The sequence below is a fragment of the Odontomachus brunneus genome, unplaced genomic scaffold (genome assembly GCF_010583005.1).
Source record: "Odontomachus brunneus isolate Ranch 3 - 2012 unplaced genomic scaffold, Obru_v1 Obru_scaffold_007, whole genome shotgun sequence".
Classification (NCBI taxonomy): domain Eukaryota; kingdom Metazoa; phylum Arthropoda; class Insecta; order Hymenoptera; family Formicidae; genus Odontomachus; species Odontomachus brunneus.
The window spans coordinates 1,413,466-1,440,839 of NW_022639457.1; the positions used below are offsets into that span (position 1 = coordinate 1,413,466).

The window sequence follows — 27,374 nt, forward strand, 5'->3', positions numbered from 1 at the left end:
TATATATATATATATATATATATATATATATATATATATATACATACACACGTATGTAACATGCCACCGACATTATTTGTATCCGTTTCTTTCAGCTTTTTCATATCCTGCTGGTTGGTAATAGTTCTTCATCTTGTCGGATTAAGTATTGTGCCGGTTTAAATTTATCGCCCTGTTGTATCTTCTCGGGGTGAGAAGTATAAATCTCGCGCGACTTTAAACGTCGAGGAAGAAAGAGAGAGAAAGGGAAAGAGAGAGAGACACACAGAGAGCAAGCGGGAGCGCGCCACGATGCGGGATAAACCGCTTTTATGGTGTTATGCTGTTCGATTAGCCAACTCGCAATTATTGGAGAACGTTTCGCGGTAACGCCTTGATAATGCGGTCCCGCGCGCGCCATTTACACATAAATTATCTGCCAGTAAACGCATCAGTTAAATCGACAAAACCGCAGTTTTACATCGCGCGAGCATCGTTGTAAATCCAACTGAGATACCGTGCGCGTTGCGCGTTCTATAAAAGGTCGCTCCTTCGAGTAATTTAATAAAAATCGACAATTCGTCAGCCCGTTATGACGGAATATCAAGTAAACCTCGCCGATAAAATGCAAAGCGACGCGTTTTTCAAGATAAACGGCGGAAACTTTATTTAAATCGCGTGCATTTTTAACCGCTCGCATACCGACAATGTTGCACACATTTCCGTGTTTGCAAGAGGATTCGTATGGATTTTCAGTTATCTGGCGCAAGTATTTCACATTCAATATGTGGAAGAGAGAGATTTTTTTTTAATAAAAAAAAAAGGAATTCCAAAAGAGAACATTTGGCCACCCCGACGTACGTAATCCACAACCTACTTAATGTAACCTACGACCTGACCCAGCCCTAACCCGGTTGGGTTAACTCTAACCCTAAATCAACTCGACCCTCATCTCACAGCAGCGACATAACATCTAGAAGTGAGTCAATAAACGTTCTTCATTCGCCCCACAAACGTCATGCCGGCTGTCTTCGGCTGAAATTTCGACAAAGGTTGGCATCAGAATTTTCTCCCTCGCGAGTGCGAATTTTTCCAGAGCTCTTCTCTTTTTATCAAACACAAGCAGAAGGGGAACGGCTTCAAGCAACGCGAAACACTTGCGAGTGTAAGCTCGTGTGCGTTGCGCGAGATCACATCCTGGCAACCGCGATTCTCCAGTGATTCTCTGAAACGCCCGATCGAGCGCAAGGGGTGTCGTGTCTTTAGCTCGCGAATCGAAGACAAATTGCAGGTCGATATTGAGACTATAGGAGCGTACGGCGGCACGCGGAAATTCGAGGTCAGGTATATGGTACACAAAAGTTGCCGGTGGGGAAAACTTCACCCTGAAAGAACGTACGACCTTCCTCCACCCGTTCCTCTCCTCCTCCGCCGCCGTCGTCGTCGTCGTCGTCGTCGTCGTCGTCGTCATAGCTATGTATCGATCTCGGTGCAGACGTCGTGTCCGACAGGAGTGGAAACGCTATCGGGAGCACTTGCATGTCCCGTTACTTTTATTTTCGGCCAACACGATACGTCCATAATGACCACACAGATTGAATGCAGTCGCTCGCCACACGCTCGCCACGCGGCGTTAATTCCCATCCGCGACTTTCGCAGGTTTCATTGTGGTCGCACCATCGTTCGTTTCGTTAATCTTTAATCCCACTTCTTCATTCTTTTTTCCCGTTTTCGCCACATCCGAGAAGGATTTCCATTCGGGGTAAGTGCAAAGTTTCAACACACGGACACGCGAAAACGACTACACACAACTCCGGCTTAATTTGTCAAGGATCCTTTCCTCATCAACGCCTCCCGAAATAGGTGAAAAAAATCTCGCGTTTCAGCTAGCCCCGTCGATAGTTCGGGCGAACTTACGGCGAAACTTTTTAGGTCGGAACTTCCCGATCCATATTCGCGAACGTTACGAGAGTGTCCTTTAGGATTATGCATTTTCATGAGCAGTTGCTCGCAGATAGGTAGGTGGGTAGGTAGACGGGTAGGTGGACGGGTGGGCAGGTTTATATCGTGCAGGACATTTGCGACAAGAACGCGTCAGAGGCAGCAAGCTTCTATTCACGGAGGGGTCTCAAGTTGGGATCGGATATAGCTGAAGGATACAATCGCGACGTTACGGCGACGTTCTCTTGTGTGCAGAAACACAGGAGCTAGAGAAGCTCGCGCGATTTAAGAAGCGCGCGCACACACACCGAACGAAGCGAACGTGTCGGTGCGCGAAGGATATCCTCTTGTTCGGTGAGTTTGGTTGTTTTTGATAGTTAGGGGTGTAGTCTTCCGTTTCCTTCGTTGTGTCTGTTCTTTACTGGTGTTGCTACTGCTACTATTGCTGCACAGTTTGGCTAGAGCTACCGGCGTTTCTAGCGCAGTTTCGCAGTCGCAGCTAAATTGTTTGACATGTCTCGTCGCCGGTCTTGGCGTAACCAAGTTCGCGCTTGGTTCCACGCTTGTTCCACGCTTTCCGGAATGCCTCCTGGCAGGATATCTCTGTAGAATCTGATTGTACCGGGATGTCGAACTATTACAGATGTCTCCCTTCCTCGAAGATCGCACGGAGGACGATATTTAATAGTACCCATCGAGGATTTCCAATTCACGCAAGAGCTTTCGTCGTTTGTTAACAGATATCGTTGCCGCGCGCGAGTAACGTCTATACAACATATTTGTTTTTCAACGTGAAATGATATCCCTTTTTTCGTGTTAGTTCGGCGGTATCGTCAGGTAGAATATATTCGACTGTGAAAAAAAATTCGCCAAAAATGCTTTGCATAAAAATAGAGTTCCAGAAATAACAAAAAAATGATACGACACTTTGTTATGTTACGGTTCTTTTTTTTTCGTGAAGAGGATTCTGTTGTCGAAATGAAAATTTGGTACATCGGGCCAAATTTTAATTAAAACGAGATTAATACCGAATGTTTGGCGATCGCAACCAACAAGATTTAATTGCCTCTTGTATGTTTTGCTTCCTCATTAATACATTCTACTCGACACAAGTGGAAAACGTGGTAATGCCGAATTACAAAATCGTGTGTGTATCAAATATATTTTATCCCGGATGCAAAAATAAGTCAAATGGGATTAGTGAGAAAGCATAACACACAAGCGACAATTAAATGTTTTGGTCGCGATTACCAAATATCTGGTTAATTTCATTTTAATCAAATTACGATCTAGATTTTCGTCGCGACAAAGAAGCCCTGTTTTCAGTGTTGCACGAGAGAATTTTATCTCATCGGACACATGCTAGCACTCACACAAAAAGCGGACAACCTATCTGGTCACGCAGTGTGCAGTTGTGATCAATTAATTTTTCTTTAAACACCTCCTCTCTCGACCAGTCCTCCTCTCGGTTATTACCGTGCTGCGACAAATCACCGGCAAACTAATATCCGCGCTAATAAGGATCGGTCGGCTCGATGTTTAGCGAAAGAGCGTTGCATGGTCGGGTTTCTTTCATTCTTCCGCCGTGAGAATGAAATATTTCGAGTACTTGAAACCGGATTTCCACCACCAGCGGCGTAATTGATGGCATTCAAAGGGATTTGACTTTCGTGGTTCAGTGCAGCAGTCGTGATGTGCACGAGCGTCTCCATTGGCAAAATCCGGGTGTAAGTCGCGAATCCGGCGGTTCAGCGCGAAGCTCCGCTTCCTCCCCGGGTTTTGTCGGGCAACTTTGTTTCGTCTCAGCGCGCGCCAGATCACGGGATAAATTGCTGCTGGACGGCATGGGAATGAAGACGAATTGATCGCTGGTCGTTTGACGATGATTTGCCCGTACGTACATTTGACGAGTAGCTGAGTAAATGCTCGCGTGGAGCTATTTCTCGATAATATCGCTTCAGCAGCCGCTCGCCGAGGACAAATACCGCCATTAATAGTACAGGCGGTGCATTGTGTGCCGAGCGGTGCTCCACGCATACAGAACGTCCGAATCGAAAGTCGTATAATGCGTGGTGTATTTGAATACTGCGTCCCGGAATTGCCTCGATCGGTATAACAACGAGCAAAAGTAGTCTCGCGGGAATTCGAACTAATTTGCATCTTATGTAATACCTCGCGCACACATCGCACACGAGAGATATGCCCCACAAAATTGTATTTCGGCAAAATCTGAATTCATTAAAAGAAAAAAAGGGAAAAAATCAAGAAAGTGCAATATCATTTTTGAATTAATCGACTTCGAGTCTAATGTCAGAGGTCTTTTCCGCTGGAAAATACACTCCTAAAGAATTTCTATAAATTGATTACGGGCTTAAGGAGAATTCTTTCCTAGAACTCGTAACAAATTTATCCATCTGTCTATCTAAATATTTTAGCAACATCTGTGTGTGTGTGTGTGTGTGTGTGTGTGTGTGTGTGTGTGTGTGTGTGTGTGTGTGTGTGTGTGTGTGTGTGTGTGTGTGTGTGTGTGTGTGTGTGTGTGTGGGAAGGGAAGGAGGGGCAGAGAACTAGTTCGAATGGATTACGGAAATACAAGATGTGGTGCAATCTCCTTGAATGGAACAAATATGATCAATATCTGTCGGATGAAGTTATAATGATAGCCGACATTTTTAATTCGATGGGCTCTCTCGCTTTCCGTGCATTGGAGAGTTCTGGCTGCCTTTTAAATAAACTCCGAGTTTATACGAGTATTAAGAATGGTTTATGCGCGCATAAGAGCTTCTGATACAAAAATATAAACATTACACGTTATAGATAGAATATCTATTATCCGCTGCGTCCCCCGAGAGAGAATCTGGAATTACTTGGCGCATATCCTCCGTGACTTTCGTCACTCATTCGTCAGTCATTTAGTTTTTACGTCACGTCTATATAACTTCCTGGCCGTTTTTATTTAGTAACTAGCGCGACGCCATTCGCCGCGGCCCGGAGAATTACTTGATATATCCTCTCCATTTTAAATTTAATTCAATCACGGCATAATCCTTTCGCGAGTGTCAGATTTAATCTCGAGAACCGACCGAGACCGCGCGTCTCTGAAGATCCTCCTTATTTTCGCGGACAAAAACGTTGATCTATCTCAGACGCGGCGAGAAATGAAATTATGTGTCTTCTTTTATGGCCCTCCGTTCTCTTTCTCGCCCTTTTGGGCGAGAGTGTCAATTTTCGTCGGCGTCGGGAGTAATTTGTTTAGCCGAGATATATTTCCTCGTCTTTTTGTACACGCGCCGAGAACAAAGACAGGGACAATCCGCTTAAGAGCGACGCGGGAACGCTTTCACATTTTTCTTTTACCCCCGCATACTATAATTCGATAGAGCGCGCTATCCACAAGGCAGCGATGTAACGCGCCGTGGAGCACAGCGCGGAAACGTCGTTCCAAATGCAACGCGTCATACCAAGCGCGACAGTTGTATAGGGACGGGGGGCTTTTAAGAGTTCGTGGTGTATCTGCGAGAGTATCATCGAAGAGTGGCCGCTATAATAGCCATCGCGGCGTATCGAGTTTAACCTTGCCGATTTGCGGGCCGCGATACCACGGGATCTAATGACATTTTCCATTTTTCATGCGCGCCGCACTAGCAGGCAGGCAAGGTACACACAGGTGGAGGAAAAACTGGCGTAACCTATCTGCGCGCGGGATCGTGAAAAATAATATCTGCCGCACACGACACACTCGCTTCTCGCGCGCGTAGTCCGGACGAGCGGTCGGCCTCGCTGCAGGCTGGCAACGTCAAACATCGATCACCGGCTTTGTAACGTAACGGTGCGCGCTCCGACGGAGCGTTACGCGGTCGGCGAAATTCGCGAGAACCGGGCCGTCTTCGAAAATCGTCATAACGGTCGACAGAAGTCGAGAGTCGCGGAGGTTGATCGATCGCGAAATCGCCGCACCGTCGCCGTCGTCGTCCTCGTCGTCGTTGCTGTCGCGGTCGTCGTCGTCGTCGTCGCTGTCGTCGTCGTCGCACGCGAATGCGCGATCGCTCGGCGACGGACGTTACCTACGTTAGATCGTAGATCATCCATAGATTCCTTAGATCCCCACGGTGTGGCACCGTGTTCACCGCATCACTATTATCGCCGTTCACCAAGAGAGACAGAGAAAGAGAGAGAATGTATGTTGAGTCGTCCGTTTATCACTGCGATTCTCCTCACCGCACCGTCGCGTCGCGTCTAATCACACCGGTGAGTAATCACTGGACGAAGAGGAAGAAAGAGAAAGAGAATAGAAAGACAGAAAGGCAACGCGCACCGGAGTCGCGCGAAAATCGGAGCGAAGAGCGCCGGGACGTGTCGCACGACGACGAATGTATGATTCGTATGTATGCGCCGACGACGAAAAGATCGAATCCGGAGCACACGTGGTGCCGCGACGTGCGCCCACGGTAGACTGGCGCCTGCTCGTTCGTCTGGCTCGTTCCTGACTCTCCCTACTGCCTGGTTGGCTGAATGGGGTTGCCCGGCGGGGTGGCTGACTGGATGGTAGCGCGAGGCAAGCTGGCTTGCCTGAGTGTCAAGTAACCTTTCTTGGCGACGTTCACCGCGGCGAGTGTTTATGAGCCCGATGCAATTTGCTCTTATTATATGCGCCGGCTGTCTCGCGAGGTTTGCATCAAACTCCAAAAAACGCGTCTCCGACGAAACCGCGAATATACCAGCCGTCCGAGTTAGCGGAGGGAGAGCTCGACCGGACGTCGCCCTTTCTTCGGCCTTTCTCAGATTGTCGAAACGTCCAACGAGTCGGCCTGCTAATGAAGTTTCGCTTTTGGAGGATCCTGTCCGCGCGAGATGTATTCTCCTTTCGATCGCGCGCGCATATCCGCGACGGCGAATATCGCGCGATGTGTGAAAAAGAAAGAAAAAAGAGAGTTATTTTGCGCGTGCGCGAGTGTGTCACGACATGCTCACACTTATCAAGTTCGTAAGATGCGAGATACACGCAGGTTAGGAAATTATGCCGAGGCAGCGAATTCCGGCCTTTCGGCCTTCCGGTATACGCTCGCTTTTGCTCAGTCCGCGGGGCCGCGCTAATTTTTCAACTTGAACGAGGGTATTTAGCTGTCCGTCTCGCGTCAGTCAAACTCCTCGTTACACCGGCGCGCCTTGATAGCTGCGCCTTCATTACTGCGATAAGCTTCGTCGGCAGAGCCACGTTCGCTCGATCGCGTCTCGGAATTCTTCGCCCCCTGGATCTTCAACTCGCGGGGATATTATTACCTCTTTCCGAACGACGGGAGCCGTGAGCTCGTCGCTCGAGCGTATAACGCGACACGGTGTATCGATTACGAGGGATTGCCGTCTCTGCTCACCGTGTCATTTTACGTGCGCGCCCTTTTACCTCTTACGCCTGTCGGTCGAGTGTACTGTTTATCAAATGATGATTGTGGGACATATCCTATGATCACAGGCTATGGATATATCGCGAAATATATACTCGTCATCCGGTGTAATATCAAACGATATATTTGAGCAGGTCACGCGGGAGAATACGACGAGGACTGTGACTCATGTATTAAAAGAACGAAAGAAAAATAAAAAAGAGGACGCAATTTGGACGACAATACGAGTGTTAATAATATCGCGGCTCGATGATTCTACCCGCATATTGTTAAAATTTGCGTGTACTTGGAAGACGTGTCAAGAAGCATGTGTAAACAGTCTTTTTAGTAGAATCCTTTAAACTGCGTAAGAACTATATTTCGTATTTTTTCGTATTTTTGCATCACGTGGCAATATAAAAATGTAAACATATTTTTTTATTATAGAAAAATACTTTATATATATATATATAGAGAGAGAAAAAAATTTTAATTAGAAAAATATACGAAAAACAGGCAAATATAGGAAAGAATTAATTGAGAAAAAATAGAAAAGTAAATAAAAATATATATAGATTTAGTTATTAAGGAGATTCATATTTTTGTTTTTAATTTTTCAAGCGGAATGCTTCCGAGATTTTATCCTTCTTGTCGATTAATGGAAGCCTACATCAAACAGCTTGATGACAAAAGTCTCAATTAACCTTAGAAACCTAAACGCGAGTAAAATTTTCCTGGACCAATCTTTCAAATCGTTCTTAAAAACATGTATTTTGTTTTTTCCTTATAATTCTTTTCAGCTCCATTGAATCGTAAAAACATTAATCGATTCATATTCATCAATATTTTACTACACTAGTAAAAAAAAAACGGATTAAGTTTCAATTATTTGTCCGGAAGTTATGAACAAATGGAAATGCGCTGTGTAAAATTTACCCATGTTTTTAGGATTTTTTTGATACCTAGTGTTCTAGTATGTAACAATCATGTAAGATTCAATTACTAATTTTACCATTTACGCGCGCGCTAATATCCGTCGAAAAACATTCAATTGTATTTTTCTCCGCGTCGCGAGTCTCACCAATGTCTTTTCTTCGTTTTCTTTTTCGACCGAATGAAATCTACGCTAATCTCAATTCTCGGGCGATAAAACGGGCGGTCGTGTTAGTTCTCGAACTCAGAAATTACTTTCCAGTCTCGAAGCGAATAAATTAAAATCTTACGTGCTGGCCTTAAAGCGCGCTCTCTCTGGAAATTTAATGGCATATTAATAAATCATTTGGGGATTGAGCTACTGTGCGCGACTTAAGGCTTTTATTACTTTCAGAGTAATCAACGTTGAAAAGTACGACTGTGTTATTCAAGAAGTTTGGCTTTAGCGAAAGTCAAAGCCCGTCGCCGTTGCTGCAGAATCTTGCACGGCAAATGAACGTCGAGTGTGTCTTTCGCGGCGTGTACGTCTTTTACTTCGAATGAAATAATCTTCCGACAGTGACCGAATCGCTGAAAGTACTCGTCACGCATTAACCGCGAATCTTTCGCCGAGATCGAGAGATTACGCTCTGACATTCGGTCTTCTCGTAATATTGTACGGTAGACATCCCTCTCAATCTCGTACAATTGACTTCATTTTTGTTGACCGGATTGAGTTTCGAATCTAGTTGCAACTCGCTACTCTACCTACTGACAGTCTTTTGGTAGTTGATTGAGCCTGTAAATCGCATCCCTCACTATCGCCGTATCATTGCGAAGTACTCAAGTTCTGTTCATTCCGGAACGCGTTCCGCCTTTCACTAGCGTAGCTGCTGCAACGGGAACGCTTTGGAACGTTACGACTGCTCGTGTTCTGCTCCAGTTCGATTTCGTGCGATACATTACTCCGCCCTAAGATACACTTTAGCAAAGCACAGATTCCATCGGGCATTTCCATGATTCCATTTCTGTATCCTTTCACGCTCGCGAATCCATCCTTAATTACTCCGCACGATCGGAGAACCGCGTCGAACATTCGTCTCGGGCTTCGTTTTTCCCCGCGATCAAAGAGAGTTATTTACGTGGACGCGCGGCAGCTAAAAAAAAAATCAAAAGTCGTCCAGGACGTGGGAGAAATTAATAAGCTCCTCGAACGACATGTATGAATCGAGTAAAGCACAGATTTATGAAATTTTATGCGCGCGCTTGTTGACATATGCAAACGTTTAAACAAACACGGAGAACCGGAGTGCCCTTAAATATGCAAATGAAATCTGCTTTTAAAGTTTGTCGCCGCGCGATTTTAAAACGCTTATGAATACAGCGCGCTCATAAATGTGTGGCGTCGTAAGTTGCATTGTGCTTGAAATCATTCTCATGATGATTGCCGGGCGAAAAATGTAGCGCGCGTCGCGGTACGAAAAAACGTAGCGCGGTGAAATCGAAACGATTAAGCGGACCGCGCGATTACGGAACAACGCAATATGGGATTGAACGCTTTTCGAACTTCGCTGTGTACGCTGCATATTTGATAAGGGCGTATATTTTACATATTCCGCATATATCTCGTCTTGCGGGGGCGCAACACAGTGAATCACGTAATTCTCTGTCGGACACGCCGCCATTTGGCCGAAGTACGGCGTTATGGTAATTCCAGTGATGTGCAGATCGGTGCTTGCTGAGACATTGAATGAGGTTTCAACAGGAATCAAGTAGTTCCGTACAAATGTTCCGCCCTTTGATAATTTAATCTAGTTATTGAGAGGTCCGGGACTTCAGCCGGTCGGAATTATTCTATCTCGCGCGAGTGCGAACGCTTACCCAAAGCTAAAATTGCGTTACATATAACGAGAGAAATATTTAGACACGTCCTATGGGAGAAACGCAAAATCCGTCCCCGTGCGATCGGCGGCTGTTTCCACTCTGCGCGCTTTCAATTGCATTTTAATTTAACATAATACCGAGCGCGCGAGAGCTCATAATCGACGACGCATTACGCACACTAACCGGCAGAATAGCTTCAATAAGAATGTGTTTAGTTCCGTATAGTCCTTGCGAAGAGTCACTGGAAATTAGAAATCCGCTAATATTTCTATTTTCTATAGAAAAAAAAAAAATCTTCTTTAATTAATAACTCAAAATTTTACGTAGTTGCTTGAGAAATGATAGAGAAATTATTGTTTAGATTGACCTAATCTATCTGCACAGGTATATTGCGTGTTTTGCGTCAGACACCTTGTATATATATACAAGTATATATATACCATATGTCTTTATATATATATAAAGACGTATGGTATATATATATACAAGGTGTCTGACGCAAAACACGCAATATACCTGTGCAGATAGATTAGGTCAATCTAAATAAAAATTCCTCTATCATTTCTCAAGCAACTACGTAAAATTTTGAGTTATTAATTAAAGAAGATTGGTGAATGGTCGGATAAGCTGTGATAGCGACGTCTGCCGCCGTATGCTTGTATATCAAATCAAACTGAGCAAAAAAACCGTCATTTTGCAAATAATATTTAGTTATTAATTAAAAAAGATTGGTACATTATCGTGCACAACTATGTACTAACCTTTTTAATTAATAATTAAAAATCTACGCGATCATTTGCAAAATGGTAGGTGACTTTTTTGTTCAGTTCAACTTAATATACGGCGGCAGACGTCGCCATCATAACTCATCTATTATACGGCGCATGTGATTATTCAAGAATCATTTTTAATTAATAACTCAAAATTTTACGTGGTTGTTTGAAAAATGGCAGAGGAATTTTTTGTTTAATTTATCCCTAATCTACCTTCACACGTGGTATTGCGTGTCTTGCATCAGACACCTTATATATACACACATTTATAATGGCAGTTAAATAATAACATACTTTAACATTACATGCTTAGTTTTTATTTACTTTATTCCGTATCATTACTGCACTAAGAGAAATCAACCGGTAAAAAATTAACAAATGGATATTTCCAATTAAACTATTGATGAATTTTTATATCCGATCAGAATATCCGATTAAATTCAATCGAATACTTTTGATCATAATGGCACTTCATCAGATAAATTATGAAAAAATTATGAACCAATATTTTCTATCGAATACAAAAATTCATCGGTATTTTGATCGGAAATATCCGCTTGTTAATTTCTTATCGAGTGTTAATCGAGTGTATCGATTGTTAATTTCTTATCTAATTTCTTTTAGAGTGGCTTTTAAATTTGTTTTTGAACACTAATGCAAAGCTGCCACAATGGCAGATTATCGACTTGAGACATTGTTCCCGCGTTTCTTCGAGTAGACGACAAGTAATAAATCAATAACGTGCTTGTAAGGCTAGAAAATCGTAATAACTCAGTCACAATGTTTCATAAAGTTATTCCGCTGTACAAGGCGCCTCTGTACGCGCTACTTTCTCTTGTCCTTTACGCGGTGCTCGCGATCGAACGACTTCCACTCTTTAGCTCGCGATTCCTGAGGGCTTACGGAAAGCTGTTAGCCAAATTGCATCCCGAAAACGAGGCGACGCCGTCCTACGGACAGCGTCGAAACGAAGCTCTCCGCCACGGCACGTAAAACTTTTTCTCAACCGTTTCTTCGTCCCTCTATTTCACGTACGTGCCACGTACGTAGCATGTCGGCGTTACGCTATCGTTAGCATTCTTTGCGACGTATCTGTATATATCTGTACATCTGCAGCCGGACACGCCTCTTAAACGTGTGTCGAGCATCTACTCTGCGTCAGGTGCTCTCGTCTAGCCGTCACATGTACCTGGGCGCGAGTGCACGGTACATACCTGCCCGTTCCCTCCATAATAATGTGGACTCGCCGGTGGCAGTGTCCTTGTACAAGAGACGAGTAGCCCTTGCAACTGGTTTCTATTTCATATTCGGTAATAATCTAGCAGTAAATAGCGACGACACGGTAACGATTATATAAAACGACGTTTTCGTGTATCGACGCGCGTTGGAGTGTTCCAAAGTACAATTGGCGTATTATTCTCTGAAATGCTATACTTATAAGTGGTGGTTCAGTTAAAAGTATAGCACTGCGATCGATAAAGTCGCTGAAAGAATCAGCTAATAACAGCGACTGTTTCTACCATGCAGCAACGATGCAGTTTGCGAACACAGTCCGTGGCTGGTATTTTTGCATCCCGTATGTAAATCGTATGGAACCCGATGTAATTCCATTGACATAAGTGCAAGAAATTGGATCCGACACAGCGAATCTATAATGCATAGCTCTTACAATGAAAATCTTACTTCTACTGGTAAAGATCAGTGAGATATTGGGAGAATTTCTATTGAAAATCAATGGATATTCATTGATTATCAGCGAAATGCTCCTTTTACTGATCTAATCAGAATCATTATTATTGATTTTCACTTTAAGAGAGTGAATAATAAAGCGAGCGCAAGAGACAAGAAGGCGGGAATGACGACGATGTTTTAACGATGTTTGCAGTCGCGATTTTGCACGGATAAGGATTCGGTTCGAAACGTCACCCGGACGGCGCAATTAAACGCCACATCGCCTGTGATTCGTGTCATTAATAAAGCGCAAAACGAAGTTGACAGTATACAGAAATGCGATTTACGACGCGGGCACGGCGTGTCACGGCGCTTGTATCAAAACGATAAACGAAACGAAATCATACGTTCCGAATTTGACAGATGAGCGTTAATACAGAGGTAGCATTGTGAAAATGGCCTGTCAACGTTGTTGGAAATTAAGCGTCGGAAAGATCCGCGAGCTAAACGCGGTGGTAATATTTTTCCGCCCGACGATACGCGCACACATACACGCGCGCGCACACACATCACGAGTCACGGTTTGCTGTGCCGTACGTTTCGCGTTCCGCCACCATATATTTTCGATGCGTAACGTTCACGCGCGAGCGCACGTATACGCGCGCAAATATTATCCGCAAGGACTACCATTAATTGTGCTTCGACTATCATCGTCATTCGTACGTGCTCGCGCCACTCGACCGCCTATTTGTCACCTGCCGATCGTGGAAATGATCGAAATTCGCCACACAAAGTTGTCAGTCGCGATTTTCGACGATGCGCGATCGTAAAAGGCAACAAACAATATTTCGTTCGGTACACCGATATATATATATATATATATATATATATATATATATATATATATATATATATATATATATATATATAATCTCTGCTGCATTTGAATTCTGCCTCTCACTTTCCCTCTCTCCTTTTCCTTTACTGTTTTTTTTCTCTTTACGTCGCGTTACCTCAGAGACCGCGCGCGGAAATTTCGTCGATGTTATTGTTTGAAATTGTGGTTAAAATCAACGAGCCCTCCTCCCCGAAACGAAATGTAATATGCATGCTAATCGCGAGCACGATATTCCGTGTAAACCATCAAGCCGAAACGTACGCGGATGTGTCGTGATAATTAGGCGACGTGTTATAACTATATATATATCGTACGTCCGTAATTCCTTATTAGTTCCTAGGAGCTATACTTCTCTAATTGATGAATAGAACCGACTACATCCGACGGGTTCTTGTATTTTCATTACGCGAATTTCCAGTCGATGTGTTGTTTATGTCTTAACTAGTATTAAGATATTCCATTTCCGTTTCTCATGATTTAAAAAAAAAAATCTCTCGTGACTTTTAATTATTTTTAAGCGTGGAACACGCTGAGAAAACAACGGAAGAGATCGATGATACAGTGATGAAGTATTTCGTGATTTATTTTGAATACTCACTCTTGAGTATTCAAGAGTATTCAGTAACTGACTCTCTAGTCAGTTTGACTCTTTATTTGTCAATATCATAAGGATAATTTACAAACTATTATTGACTTGTTTTCTAATCCCGATTAAGTTTACATTTTTTTCTGTGTCCATTCAATAGTTTTTCTGTACTAATTATGGAGGGAAAGTAAGTGATAATTATAATGCATTTTACTGTGGGAAGTTAAAAGTTTGGGAAAATTATGAAAATTGCTGTAATTTGTTTAAAATATGATTTGCAAATTATGCTCTTAGCATGTTCGGACGTTATCGTTAACATGAATGATGAGGAACAGAAAGAGTTTTAAAATATTAGAATTGGAAGGAGTCAAAATGGCACTTCCGGGAACTTGTAACGACTTTGTCGTCAAATATTCCAGTGCTAGCTGAGGCTTCATACTTTGTCGGAAATTTGACATTTGTTATTTTTTTTATATTTTCGACACTTGTTCGTCGTGATACATTAGTAGTAAATGATACATTATGCCTTCTTTACTGAAGCTAATTATGAATCGCCACATAATGCATAATGCGCTATATATTAATGAGAATTCGTTAATATTAATTGTGTGACATCGCAGGGAATAATATATTTCTTTTAAAACAAGTATTGGTATTCGATATTTTGGTTTAAGCGTGTTAACAGAATTTCTGTCTCGTCCGTTAGCTCACATTAATACTCAACGCCACTGGCGATCGATATCATTGATTAGTGGGTCCCTTCGCACGTAAATTTGCAGCCTATTAATAATTACGATTGTCAATCTGTTAGCTATCACGTTCTCGAGATATTTAATAACCTGATCTAATGCATTCCCAATTGAAAGATGAAGTAATATTTTCTCTCAGTATTATTTTAATGGATATTAGGCGCAAGTAGAAAATTTCTCTCAAAATTAATTATATACACGTGCAGGATTGTTTTGAAATTATATATATAAAATAGGAAATTATATATAGAAAATAGGAAAAGTTTTAAGAACCGAAAAGATACATTTACGATAGTCTAGTAGTGCGATAATTATTTGGAGTGAAGAACTGATGAGGCCGATTAGTGAAATATATATTTGTACAAAAATCAACTTTAATTATTTAGTAGAGTTTTATGTAAAGTTCTTCGAGACTTTATTTACTTCTTGTGAATTCTATTTGCCGTTCAAGTCCTTGCCTGTAATTCTAAAATACGTATGCATGTGTATATGTACTTGCAAGTTTTGGAATAGCTTTTTGCATATATGGCATGTGTAGTGGTTCGCATGTACACAAAAGAAAGAGGTGGATAATAAGACTATGGCTTTACTACTACACAGAGGATAAGAAAGGGATGTGGTAAAACGGAGAGTACCTAAGCACTGTACTGTCTGCTCTTTCAGCTTGGTTGTCGCCTCTTGTCTTTCTATTTACTGCAGACCACCGACTGTGTAATTTTGCAGTGCACATTGCGTTACTACGGAATATATCTATGAAGATAGTCTTGAACAAAACGTACGATGATAAATTTCTTTAAAGCATGACTGTGTGTAACAGTAACAGTAAAATGAAAAGATAGGGTAACGTACAATTCCGCAACTAAAATAAAAATAATTTTGCCTAAATAAATATTTATGTGACGCGAAACTCAGCGACAACAAGAATTGAGAAATGAAACGGGAACAATTGCATTCTGAACCTGATCGATGATTTAAGTATTTAGGCTTATAATTAAAACGGATTGTTAAGTTACATTGATAAATTTAAACGTTCAAAACTTATTGGATAGATATTGAACGTGATAGAGTTATATAAATTAAAGCTGATACTGTCACAGTATTTATGTGACGAGTCCAAAAAATCAATTTTTCTTTTTTGTATATTTTTATAATTTGAAGTCTTCAAAATATGTCCCTAAAATATTAAGGTGAAATTCGTTAAATTGACCGAGCTATAAAGGTTTAAAAAACGCAGCCTCCACGGCGCGCCGACCTAGATGAATAACGAAGTGTTTAATGTTATTCAACCTATTTACGAAGATTTAATTACCGATGATTTATTACAGCGATGCCTCGGATTATTTACTCAGAATAATAACAAAAGTTTAAATTCATTAATTTGGACAATTGCACCAAAACATCTATATTGTGGAAAGAAGACGGTGGAAATTGCTACTTTTTTGGTTGTTTGTTTAATGAAGGATTTAATACAATTATAAAAATAATGGATCTAATGGGATTAAAAATCGTCCAATTACTCATTATCCATCTCATAAATGCATGAGAATCTTTAAAAGCGTTTTTCTCGAAACGACATTTTTTCGGGCACTTTTCTTGGAAACTACTGGACCAATCAACTTGCAGTTTTGCACATATATAGTGCACATATTAGACTATCGCCCGAACTAGAATCTTTTTGATATCTTTAAAATTCCTGGAGCGCGAAAATATAATTATTTAGTTATAATTATTTAGTAAAAATCAGATTACTATTTTTCAAGCGACACCATTTTGTCAAATTATTTCATTCTAGTTCGGGCGATAACTACATTCATAAAGGATAAACGAATTCGTTTATGTTAGATGACGAGGACGGCGGCAATCAATTCACCCGATAGAAGACGATTTTACAGCGTGACCTGTTTCGTCCACTTATATTTTCTTCAATTTTGAATAAAAAGATTTGACAAAATTTGAGATGTTTCTTTAAAGATGAAGAAATGTCAGTACAAAACATTAACTCTATAGGCTTAACCATTTACTTTAAATTAATTCCCAAAAATCGCCTTGAAAACAGACCTTCATACTAGAATACCCCCTTAAGTAGCTGCAAATAACTGCAAAAGACAATTCGTTATTTTTGGGGCAGACAAGGACACATTACTTATACAAAAGCCCGACCGATCCCTCAGTTTATAACGTAATATAGACATTATAGCTTATAAATGATGCCATTCTTCTTCGACGGAGTCTCATTCATAAACTAAAGTGGCGAATCTCGCACACTCGATGTCAATGCCAAAGGTGTCCGAGCCAGCTTCGTGTATACGTCATCGTAACAATCTCGTCGCGTCGCGACGGATTGTATACAACGCGTGACACGCGGCGGGCTCGCACGTGCAGGCTGGACGAACGAGCGAAATCTGAGCGCCGATAACATATGTACGCGTATCTACAGCGTGCACGCGCTCGCATCTGCATTCGGCCGCCGCTCTTTCCCGTCCGATTCGTGGATATGCATGAGAGGGGCCAAACCCGGGGTGAAATTTCGGCAAGACTTAAGCACCCGGCGCAACCCTCGGATGTTGTATAGTCTCGAGGGCCGCGTATAATTGCCGCCTATCTGCGTTAACCGACTCCTCTCTAATTTCGCCGTACGCCAGCGACTCTCCCTCTCTCTCTCTCTCTCTCTCTTCCTCTCTCTCTTTTTCCCTTTTCATCCCGTAGGACATCTTTCCTCCCTCTCTCCTCCTTCTCCACCGCCCTCAACCGTCGTCGTCGTTCTTCAGCCACCGTTTTCATTTCCGTCTCTTCTTTCTTACATCGCGGAACAATGCGCCGCGCGATGTATGTGCGCGCGGGTGCGCGAGTCGGGCACTGTTAAATTTGCATGCCGGCCATGAAATATGCATTTCCTGTCGTACGACGATCTTCCATAGACTCGCGCTTTCGGCTGCCGCGCCGTTACGTCAGCTGCTTTCTATTAATTAGCGTCGCGCCGTAACGACGCGTTCGTCGTCGGCTCGGATGCCCGGGCGCGGGTGCGCTTGTTGCAGCACGTGACGCAGTCATTTCGTACGTAAGGCGTACGAAGGAGAATAGATCGCGCGGAATCGTCGTTATCCGCTCGGGACGGATTAAATAAATTACGAGCGGGATCGCGTCACACATCGCTGCCGTGGTGCGCCCACGTGTGGTGGTGGTGAAACGGCGTCTACCACTTTGCCGCGGTTAGGCTACGGAGCGGTTGTCGTTAATGGCGGTCGGAGCAACGTACGGCGGGGGTGAGTCTGCGTTTATTGAGAAAGTAAAAAGCGCCGCCAGCGCCAGCCTTTCATTTTCCCCTTGTGTTTTTTCAGCTTCAATGACGACGCTGCACGCGGGCGTTTGTAAATTATCACGATTGTCATAAGCCTGCGTCGAATTTCTTCTGGGGAGAGCACCGGGATCGTCGGAAATTGAAATGAAAACTTTCAAAATAATAACCCGAGTAGAAATATAACTAGCTGAATCTAAAACTAGTAGCTAACTGGTACAGGTTAGATTAAATTGGCCAGTTCGTTACTAATTCGTTTGTGATGGATTATTTACTGAAACGCAGAATCAGATTGTGGTCTAGCCGTTATATAACCATCACATGTAAAATAGAAAATAAATATAGAGTAGATGGCGCTTTTAAAATATATGACATCTGTCGGTTCTAAAATACATGACATCCAGCTACTATATCACCACTAGCGTTTTTAAATTAGGTAGTGAATAAAACTAGTTAATTTCATTTGAAAATCTCGGTAAAATAGAATTGAGCGTTACATTATTGATTAGCAATTATTTATGGCTTTTCATCTCATCTTCAATTGTAATTTTATTTATTTGATCATCAACTAACTTATTTATCTAGTTATCAGGGGAAATGAGCATTCCATTATTTAATATAGTACTACTAATACTAGACGTAATGTGAGATATAAAGAATGATGCCACTGGTCCATAGCCTATATAGAACAAATATCCGAAATACATAGATATGCTCATATCTCATAGATATGCTATAGATATCGCGATATTTATAGGATATTTATGAAATGTATTTTGGATATTTATTCTGTATGGGAAGTTATATGCCCCATTTCTGGGCAGTGAAAAATGTACTTTAAATGGGCACCAAATTAAAGGCCTTGATGAACTGATTACAAAGATATAAATTTTAGAGCCGCCCAGTGTATCGTTCCAATACTACGATCCAAAAAAGTCCCAGATTTTAAGCTATTTTCAAACTGATGTTTTTTTTTAGCAAAACTTAACGGATTTTAAAAACTCAAAATGCTACATTTAATAAAATTAAATGAAGAATTTAATGGTATAAATTCTATGTTCCAAACTGACCGGAAGTAGAAAATTGGAACATCAATTTCCGGTTGATTTTGGAATATAAAGTGCATAGAAAAATGCACCTTAACCTATTCAAAAACATTAGAAATACTCGAATTGTTTTTACTTAACTATTTTAAAAGCTAGATAAAACAAAATTCAACTTTTGAAATGAAATGAAAGAAACATAAAGAAAGTAGCCTAAAATTTAGAACTTTTCTGGACCGTAGTGTTGAAACGGTACACTGGACGACTCTAAAACTTATATCTTTGTAATTAGCTCATCAAGGTCTTTAATTTAATATTTATTTTAAATACATTTTTCACTGCCCAGAAATGAGGCACATGTTGACCACTCTTTATTATCTCGTAGTTAGACAAGGTTGAATTTCTCTCTGTTAGAAAATTCCGACTTTTTCTTTTCCTTTCCTTTTGGAAAATTCGCAGATAAATTCGCGTTCGCTGCGTATGCCATCTCCGTTCATTTTTCCGTCTCGCTGGATGTAATGTTCCAGAGAAGAAAGGGAGAGAAGCAGGTGATGAAGTAAATATAATTAATAAAGCGCGCGAAGGAACCGGAGTGTGTTCCGAGCGCAGACCGGGGAATAAAGGAGAGCTTTCGCGACAAATTTTTACAAAGCGCCGGCAACTATGACGGGCGGATGTTTTCTTACGACGGTGCAATTTTTTTACGACGGGATAAACGAGCTTCCATACAGCGTCTACGTCGGCTAACTTCCGGCGACTCGTTTACAACGGACGAAAGTTTTCGCTCGCGTCTGCGAAAGTGTCCGCTTCAAAAATCGGTACGGCGAACGAGCCTCGCACTTTCCAGCGAGATCTGATTTTCCGACATGTTCGTGGTCAGACTGAGTTCGTGGATGGCATTTCAAAGAGAGACCTAACTCACTCCCGCTTACATCCACAGCCGCGCGCTTAGAACTCCGTCACTTACGAGTTTAAGATAGACCGGTTCTCGCAACGTATCGTTCGCCGAGCGAGCCGCTCAGTTGGCGAGATCTGTGACGAATGGCGTTGGTTTTATTAGGTACACTCGACAATTGTCGATCGTTACGCTCCTTGTGCCATTATCGCAGCTGTATTGGATTATTACGTCTGAAGCGGAAAAATACAGTCTTCCTTAGATTACGCGTCGAAATCAATGTACTTTTTTCTTTGCCGTTTATCATCGTTTTTAGAGTGAAGATAGACGAGGAGAATTCCAAGTTGACACGATAAGATGCTTCAGAGAATCTCCTCATTTTACTTTATATTCGATTGTTACTTTAGTCAGTGAGTAGAGTAATAATGGATAAAATTTAAGAACGGAAGTAAATAACCTATATGCGAATAAAGGAAAGTGAAAAATAAGAATTGAAATAGGCTATAGATTAAAATTCGACGAGAACGAAAATAACAACTGAAATAGATTACACGTTAAAAGCTTATTTGGCGATAATGATATTTCGCTTCTTGTGATTGACAGATAAAATAACCTATTCTCTCATTTAACTCGCGAACATTGGCGAACAATGCGCTGTGGAAAATTACCGCGAAAATTATCATATTAGTGATATACGTGCATCAGGTATCATACGCTTCAACATTTAGTATTAAAATTTATCCATTGTTTCGAGATAAAAATCCTAAAACGCAGATCAAATATAATTTAAAAAATATTCATACACTCTGAGAGGCGAAATATTCAAGAATAAAAAAATATTTATTCGATGGGGGGTACTAATAACATATTTATTTATGCTAACTATAAAATATTTGTTAAATAACAAAATATACATTTTATTAAAATTTCAGCTTTTAAATAATCATTTACTCAATTTAAATAAAAGAATTTAAGTAAATGCGTTTTAGCACCGAATACATATTTTTCATTTCTTAGATATTTTTTCTCCAAGTTATATTTATAGTTACATATTTTTATCCCAATTGTATTAATTTATAGTATACATTGCCATATATAATGTTGACAATTGTATGAGTAACATTGGTTATAACGTTGAAACATACATAACGTCCGATGTACGTACGACGTGAGAGACGGGTTTGCTATCGCGCCGGATTTATGCTCTTTTTCGTTACGTGAGCTTCGCGACGCGAGTGTCATATTCGGTAAAGGTGGTTGTCGTGGCGGACACCTTCACCTTTATATTATCCTGGTTTTCGGCCGCCTGTCGGAAGTTCATGCCGCTCGCTGTCGTCGCCCGTTGGGCCGCGGAATTTTACGAGGCGACGTCACCGCCACGGGGAAGCCAGGATTACGGAATGCAGTCGCGAGATTTAGCGATGGCAAGTACATGCGATGTGCCGTCACGTATAGCTTCCCTTCGCGGAGCTGTTTAGTCCCATGAGGCAATGACGCGAGGCGGCCTCCGTCAGGCCGCAATCTGCTCGCGCGACAAGATAAAGTGCGATACAAGAGCGTACGGAAAATCCGGCTATATCGTTGGCTCTTTACGCTAGTCAGCATTGTTTAACGCGCGAACAACGTTAAATTATTAATCGCCAAATGTTCATTTAGTTATTTAGTTTCAATAAAGTATGAGTATTTGTCGCGTCAACGTTCACCGTACGGAGAGAATTTTAAATCTTTAAAATTATTATAGAATTTTGTAAGCAAAAAACAGATCGACATTTTACTGTAATTCATTGTCCTTTCATTTCACACATATTGCTTATATTTCAGGAGGTATGAAATGTGCAGTTAAAAAATTTACCATGTTCCTTAACAAGATAGACATTAATTGACAGTTTATTCCTATACTATTAAAAACAGTAAAATTGAAAAGAATTTATGCAGAGAGAAAAGATATCTGGAAAATAAGAGATATTTATTCGGATATATTTATTCGGAAAATAAGAGATATTTATTCGGGTTACTGATAACAGATTTATTTAAATAAAAATTTGTTTGTTTCAATAGAATGAATAAATTGTTTTGTGAAAACGGTTTTAGAAAAATTCATATTTTCTTATTTAAAAGAAATTTTTATTTTATATAAAAATATGTATATTTTTAGTATAAATAAATGTGTAATTAATGCCCATCGAATATTTCTTATTTTTCAGATATTTTCTTTTAGATTTTACTCTTAGTATATGAAATTCTTAGATTCTCAGATAGATTTTTCTCTTAGTATATGAAAAAAGCTTATATTCTCTGCAGTCTTTCTGACTCCTTACATCACGTTTGAATATATGTGCATATACATACATTATATTATACTACTGTGTCCAAAAACTAAGGCCAGTTTTTATTTATTTCAAAAAATATTTATTTATTCTTCCAAATCTATTTCGTCGCCTTCAAAGTAATCCCCTCCCGACACAATACACTTATGCCAACGTATTTTCCAGTCCTCGAAACAAGAATTAAAATCGCCTTCCGGAATGGCTTTCAGAGCGCGTAGCGATTCACGCTGTATCTCTTCTATCGTCTCAAAACGATTTCCCCGCAGTGGTCTTTTGAGTTTCGGCAATAGCCAGAAGTCACACGGTGCTAAATCAGGCGAATATGGTAGTTGTGGAACGATATGGATCGAATTTTTGGCGAAAAAGTCACGAAGAACGAGTGCAGTGTGAGAAGGTGCATTATCGTGATGCAAAAACCAAGAATTGTCTGCCCACAATTCTGGCCTCTTCTTGCGAATAGCTTCACGCAAACGACGCATAACACTCAAATAATACTCTTTGTTGACGGTTTGGCCGGGTGGAAGGAATTCTGAATGGACAACACCACGATAATCGATGAAAACTGTCAACATGACCTTGATTTTCGATCGACTTTGGCGCGATCTTTTCGGTTTGGCTTCACCTTTTGCACGATATTCACTGGATTGGTCGATGGTTTCCGGGTCGTAAGCATAGATCCAAGTCTCATCTCCAGTAATAATCCGTTTCATGACCGATTGATAGTCAGAAAGCATCTCTTCACAGATCTTAATGCGACGCTCTTTTTCGAAGAAATTGAGATGTTTTGGCACTAGTCGAGATTTTACACGTTTCAGGCCCAAAATATCTTTCAAAATGGTATTGGCAGATCCTTTCGAAATACCAACAGCATCAGCAAGGTCTCTAACAGTCATTCGACGATTAGCAAGCACAAGTTCTTCGATTTTCTTGACGTGTTGTTCATCGGTAGAGGTTGATGGTCGTCCGGAACGCTCTTCGTCTTCAACACTTTCACGACCTTCTTTGAACTATTTATACCACTTGTAAACATTTCTTTCCGACAAAGCATGGTCCCCGAAGGCTTTCTGCAACATCCTGAACGTTTCTGCACCCGAAATTTCATTCCGCAAATAAAATTTAATGCAACTTCTTTGCTCAATATAATTAGACATTGTAAAAATCACCGAAAGCATTTTTAGCGTCGTACAAAACCAAGCGTAAAGCAAAAAGTAATGAATGTTTTGACATGAAATTTGTCACAGATGTCTGTCACAATGCTGCCAACTTAGAAAAAAAATATTTATGATGTGCGGTTTACCCGCGCGATTTAAATTGAAAACTGGTCTTACTTTTTGGACACAGTAGTACATTGTACCATTATATCATATATTGATTGCCGATTATTCAATTCATCTGTTATTTGGATAGCTCTCTCTTTTTTGTGACATATATTATATCAGTATATTATATCATATCATATAGTTCTTGTGACACATATCATATAAATATATTATATCATATTATATTTAAACCTGAATAAAATGATTAGAGAGACTGATGAATTTTCGCCAGCTGAAAGCTTTATTGAAGGTTAATGTACTCTCTGAAGAGTCTTTTCAAAGAGATGTCTTCTTCCAGTTTAATACGACGGCCAGTGCAACGCAGTATCGATGAAAATTGGTGAGAGCAGTGAGGTTCGTTCGTTGGGCAAACGGCAATTAAAGTTTACCCTGTGTCTTCTCATTTTCTCAGATTGCGATGATGAATATGCTACGAACGGATAGAATATCCGGAGTGAATTAAAATAATAGTTAATCAATGTCGAAGGAAATCTCATGTTAATTTACCGATTAAGTGAGCGAATTTATAATTCCACCCACTTTTAATTTTGGGAGTTGATATGATGAGATTGGTTTATATTTAATAAAAAAAAGTAAAATAAAATTGGACTCGCTACTGCTACTCGCGGATCTTTCACGCGATCCATCTGTATAATCGTTAACGAAATATAATTTACGTCGTGTGACGTGAATTGTCATCATATGACTTCATCTCAAGTCGATTCGACAATACTCAATTAAAATTTTATGTTTATGGAAGCGCATCCACCGCTACGCATCGATCAAGTTCTACTTCGTCAAGCTAATTAATAATAATTAATTAACCGTTTCCTACCCGACCGTCGTGCGGGCGAATTTCGAGTTTGTCTGTAGAATTAGTCCGGCATCTCGAGTCACGCTTTGAATTTATTAATTTGAAACAGTTAATTAAAAAATGACAGCTTAAATAAAATATGACGAGAGCGCCCGTTTCGCGCGCGGAATGCGTCAAAATTTAATACGTTCGAGCGCGCTCGTGTCAGAGTATTTTGTTTTTCTTTTTTTTTTCAATTTTATTCATAAAAGATATGTCTGTAATTAGAGACAATTTTCAGCTTTAAACAGACGCGTCGAATTTGGATTCATAGCGCGCATTGATGTGACATTTCTGGCTACATTTCGGAGACATTACCGAACGGTTAGTTATTGCGCGAAATTTTATTTATACCGAAATTTTATCAATACATGATGTGGAGAACGTGCGTCACACGTGACTTACAATATTTATGAATGAAATTATTTCAGAAACGCATGATTTATAATATCCATGAATAGAATCTCGAGAGCCTATTGCGCCGCGCGATGGAAAATTTAACGTTTATTGAGTAGTTTCGTTATTCACGATACTTTTTACGCGATATAGAAAAAAGATGCGTGGCATACTGTGTGTATTTTATTGAAGATACATAATTAAGAGAATGCTGGAGTCGATGACAAACCCCAAAAATGTCGATAAAATATAGAGATTACCGTTACTAACACAATCACATTTTGTCTTTTTCTGTACATATGATTCTTAATGTGTGTTGCTTTGTTTTATCATATTTAGCGGAAAAACTTAATCACGCATGCATCGAAATCCTTCTGCAAACTTCTCCGATATTTTCCAACTTCTAAAACTTTCTTCAGGTGTGAAGGTACACTGAGAGAAAAATATAATTCGGCGTCAACTATACTCTTTTGTGATTTTAACCTCAAAAATAGTTAGAAAAACCATTGTTTTAGTAAGCGTTATTAGAAAGATGATTCTCCTAATTATTTTTCTGGTTAAAATCACAAAAAGTATAATTGACACCGAAAGCAACTATATTTTTCTCTCAGTGTACAACAATGTTTTTTGAAATTTTTCTGAGAGCAGAGCAAACTTGCGGTCAGTACATATATAAGTTACAGATCTTTTGCATCAAGCAAATATTTACTTTAGCTAACAGCGTTTGACAAACTAATTTACACTCGAAATGTCAACTTTGAAATTTGTTATTGTTTCTGTTGTCGTATATTGAATAATGCTCTAGTTTATTCTCGCACATATTTTTGTTGTGCAATTTGTAATTCTATGCAGCCAAAATAATATAAACATTGCAGAAAAGAGTCGATATTCTCTCTAAAGATTTCGTCTTCAGCATCCTCTGAAGATCAAACGTATGCTTATGTTAGCTTAAACGTACGCGTGTGTGTATCACGGAACACGCAGCCGTTTAATTAATAACGGGCTGCATCTTAATGGGCACATTCGACGTCAATCATTGTCGTTATTTTGCGGAGGAAATCACGTGAGGAATGACACGCCGTGGTTCTGCGTCTTCATCTCGGCGCTTAGCATTTTCCCCGGTAAAAGTTAGCGCCGTGCTTACCGCGAGCATCTCGGTTATTAACGGGTCCAATTAGCATTCCAGGCGGTCCACGTCCGTGAATACTCGACGGGACATCAATTTGACTGAGTGCGCGTGTTTTTCGTGTTGTTTCTTCTTTCCCTATTTCACGGCTCACAATTAGAGCAGCGGCGAATTTTTCTCCGTTGATGAACCGCCGAATGCCCGACGACGACGACGAGTGTATCTCGGTGTCGCTTCGTTGCGCAACTCACGAGTTTATTGTGACGTAAAGTAACGTCGTTGCGGCGAAACGCGCAATTCGAAACGCACGGGAGAATCGAGAACGATAACTCCCTCGAGCGTCGCGATAATTGCTTACCCCGCGCACGGGGGAAAGATTCTCCTCGCGCGCCGCTAATAACAATCGAAGAGTCGTACTCCGCTGCGGCATTTTCGTGACGGTATGCGGCCCTCGCGACATGACAAATTAGCCGGCGTGCGCGCGGTCGCTTATTCCGCCTCCCGCACAACGAAAATGGCCGAATGTTTCGCGGAGACGACGCACCGCGGATCGTAACTCACCACCGCTGTTTGATGATCCTTTTGTAGCATCGCGAGCTTCTTAGAAGCGAATGCGAGAGAGCAGGAGAGAGAGAGAGGGAGATCTGACTTTCAGATCTTCTCTTGCGAGCGCGAGGGCGGCGGCGCGCGCGCACGGCCGCGGGCTTAACCGTCCTGCCATAAATTACTGACCTTGATACATTGCCACGTGGTTGCTCCACTGAGCTCTGCATCCACCACTGTGTTTGATATATGTATACACCGTATTCTCGCCACGCGTAACGCCGCGCGACACATTAGAGCGCGAGCGTCTCTAATGTGCACGTTCACGCGACAATTTTAATACCCAGCCGAACTGCCGCTAAACTCCCGTAAAACTGTCCGCGAACATTAGAAAGCGCGTCGGAACGCCCGACGTTTACGATGTTACGCCGCAATACGCGATACTTCAGCTAACGGGCCCGCGTTGCGATAACCCCGCGTGTTAATGGTTTAACCGTGTCATTGGTGCACGAGAGAACAGATGGGAGTTGGAAACGTTCGGGTCGGACGTTAATTTTTCCTACGCTTCCGCTATCTTTCCCCGCGACAACGAGAGGTGAATTTTAATCGAGCCGAGATTTCGTTAGTCGCTTTCTTGTGTAATGGAAAAAAAGGAGGAGGATAGTAAATAAAATTTAATTAAAGCTTGTGCAAGTGGAGCGGATAATGCGTCGATAGTAAGATTGATGATATCAGAGTGAAACATCGCTCGAGGCCGCTTTGCTGAAGTTTCCAAGTTGCTAAAGGTTAGATGATTATTGCGC

General features: G+C 41.1%; 1 protein-coding gene across 2 annotated transcripts in view; it reads right to left on the reverse strand.

Annotated features, from left to right (window-relative positions):
* LOC116853900 (protein artichoke-like) overlaps nt 1-27,374 on the reverse strand; it is a 202,093-nt gene that overhangs the window by 100,945 nt on the left and 73,774 nt on the right. The window contains exon 1 of one of the 2 annotated variants that reach the window (XM_032835229.1): nt 5,989-6,357. The exons of the other annotated variant lie outside the window; for it this stretch is intronic. The gene's annotated coding sequence lies outside the window, so the exon portion shown is untranslated. Of the gene's footprint in view, nt 1-5,988; nt 6,358-27,374 lie in introns of those variants that run through there. 2 annotated transcript variants of the gene reach the window in all.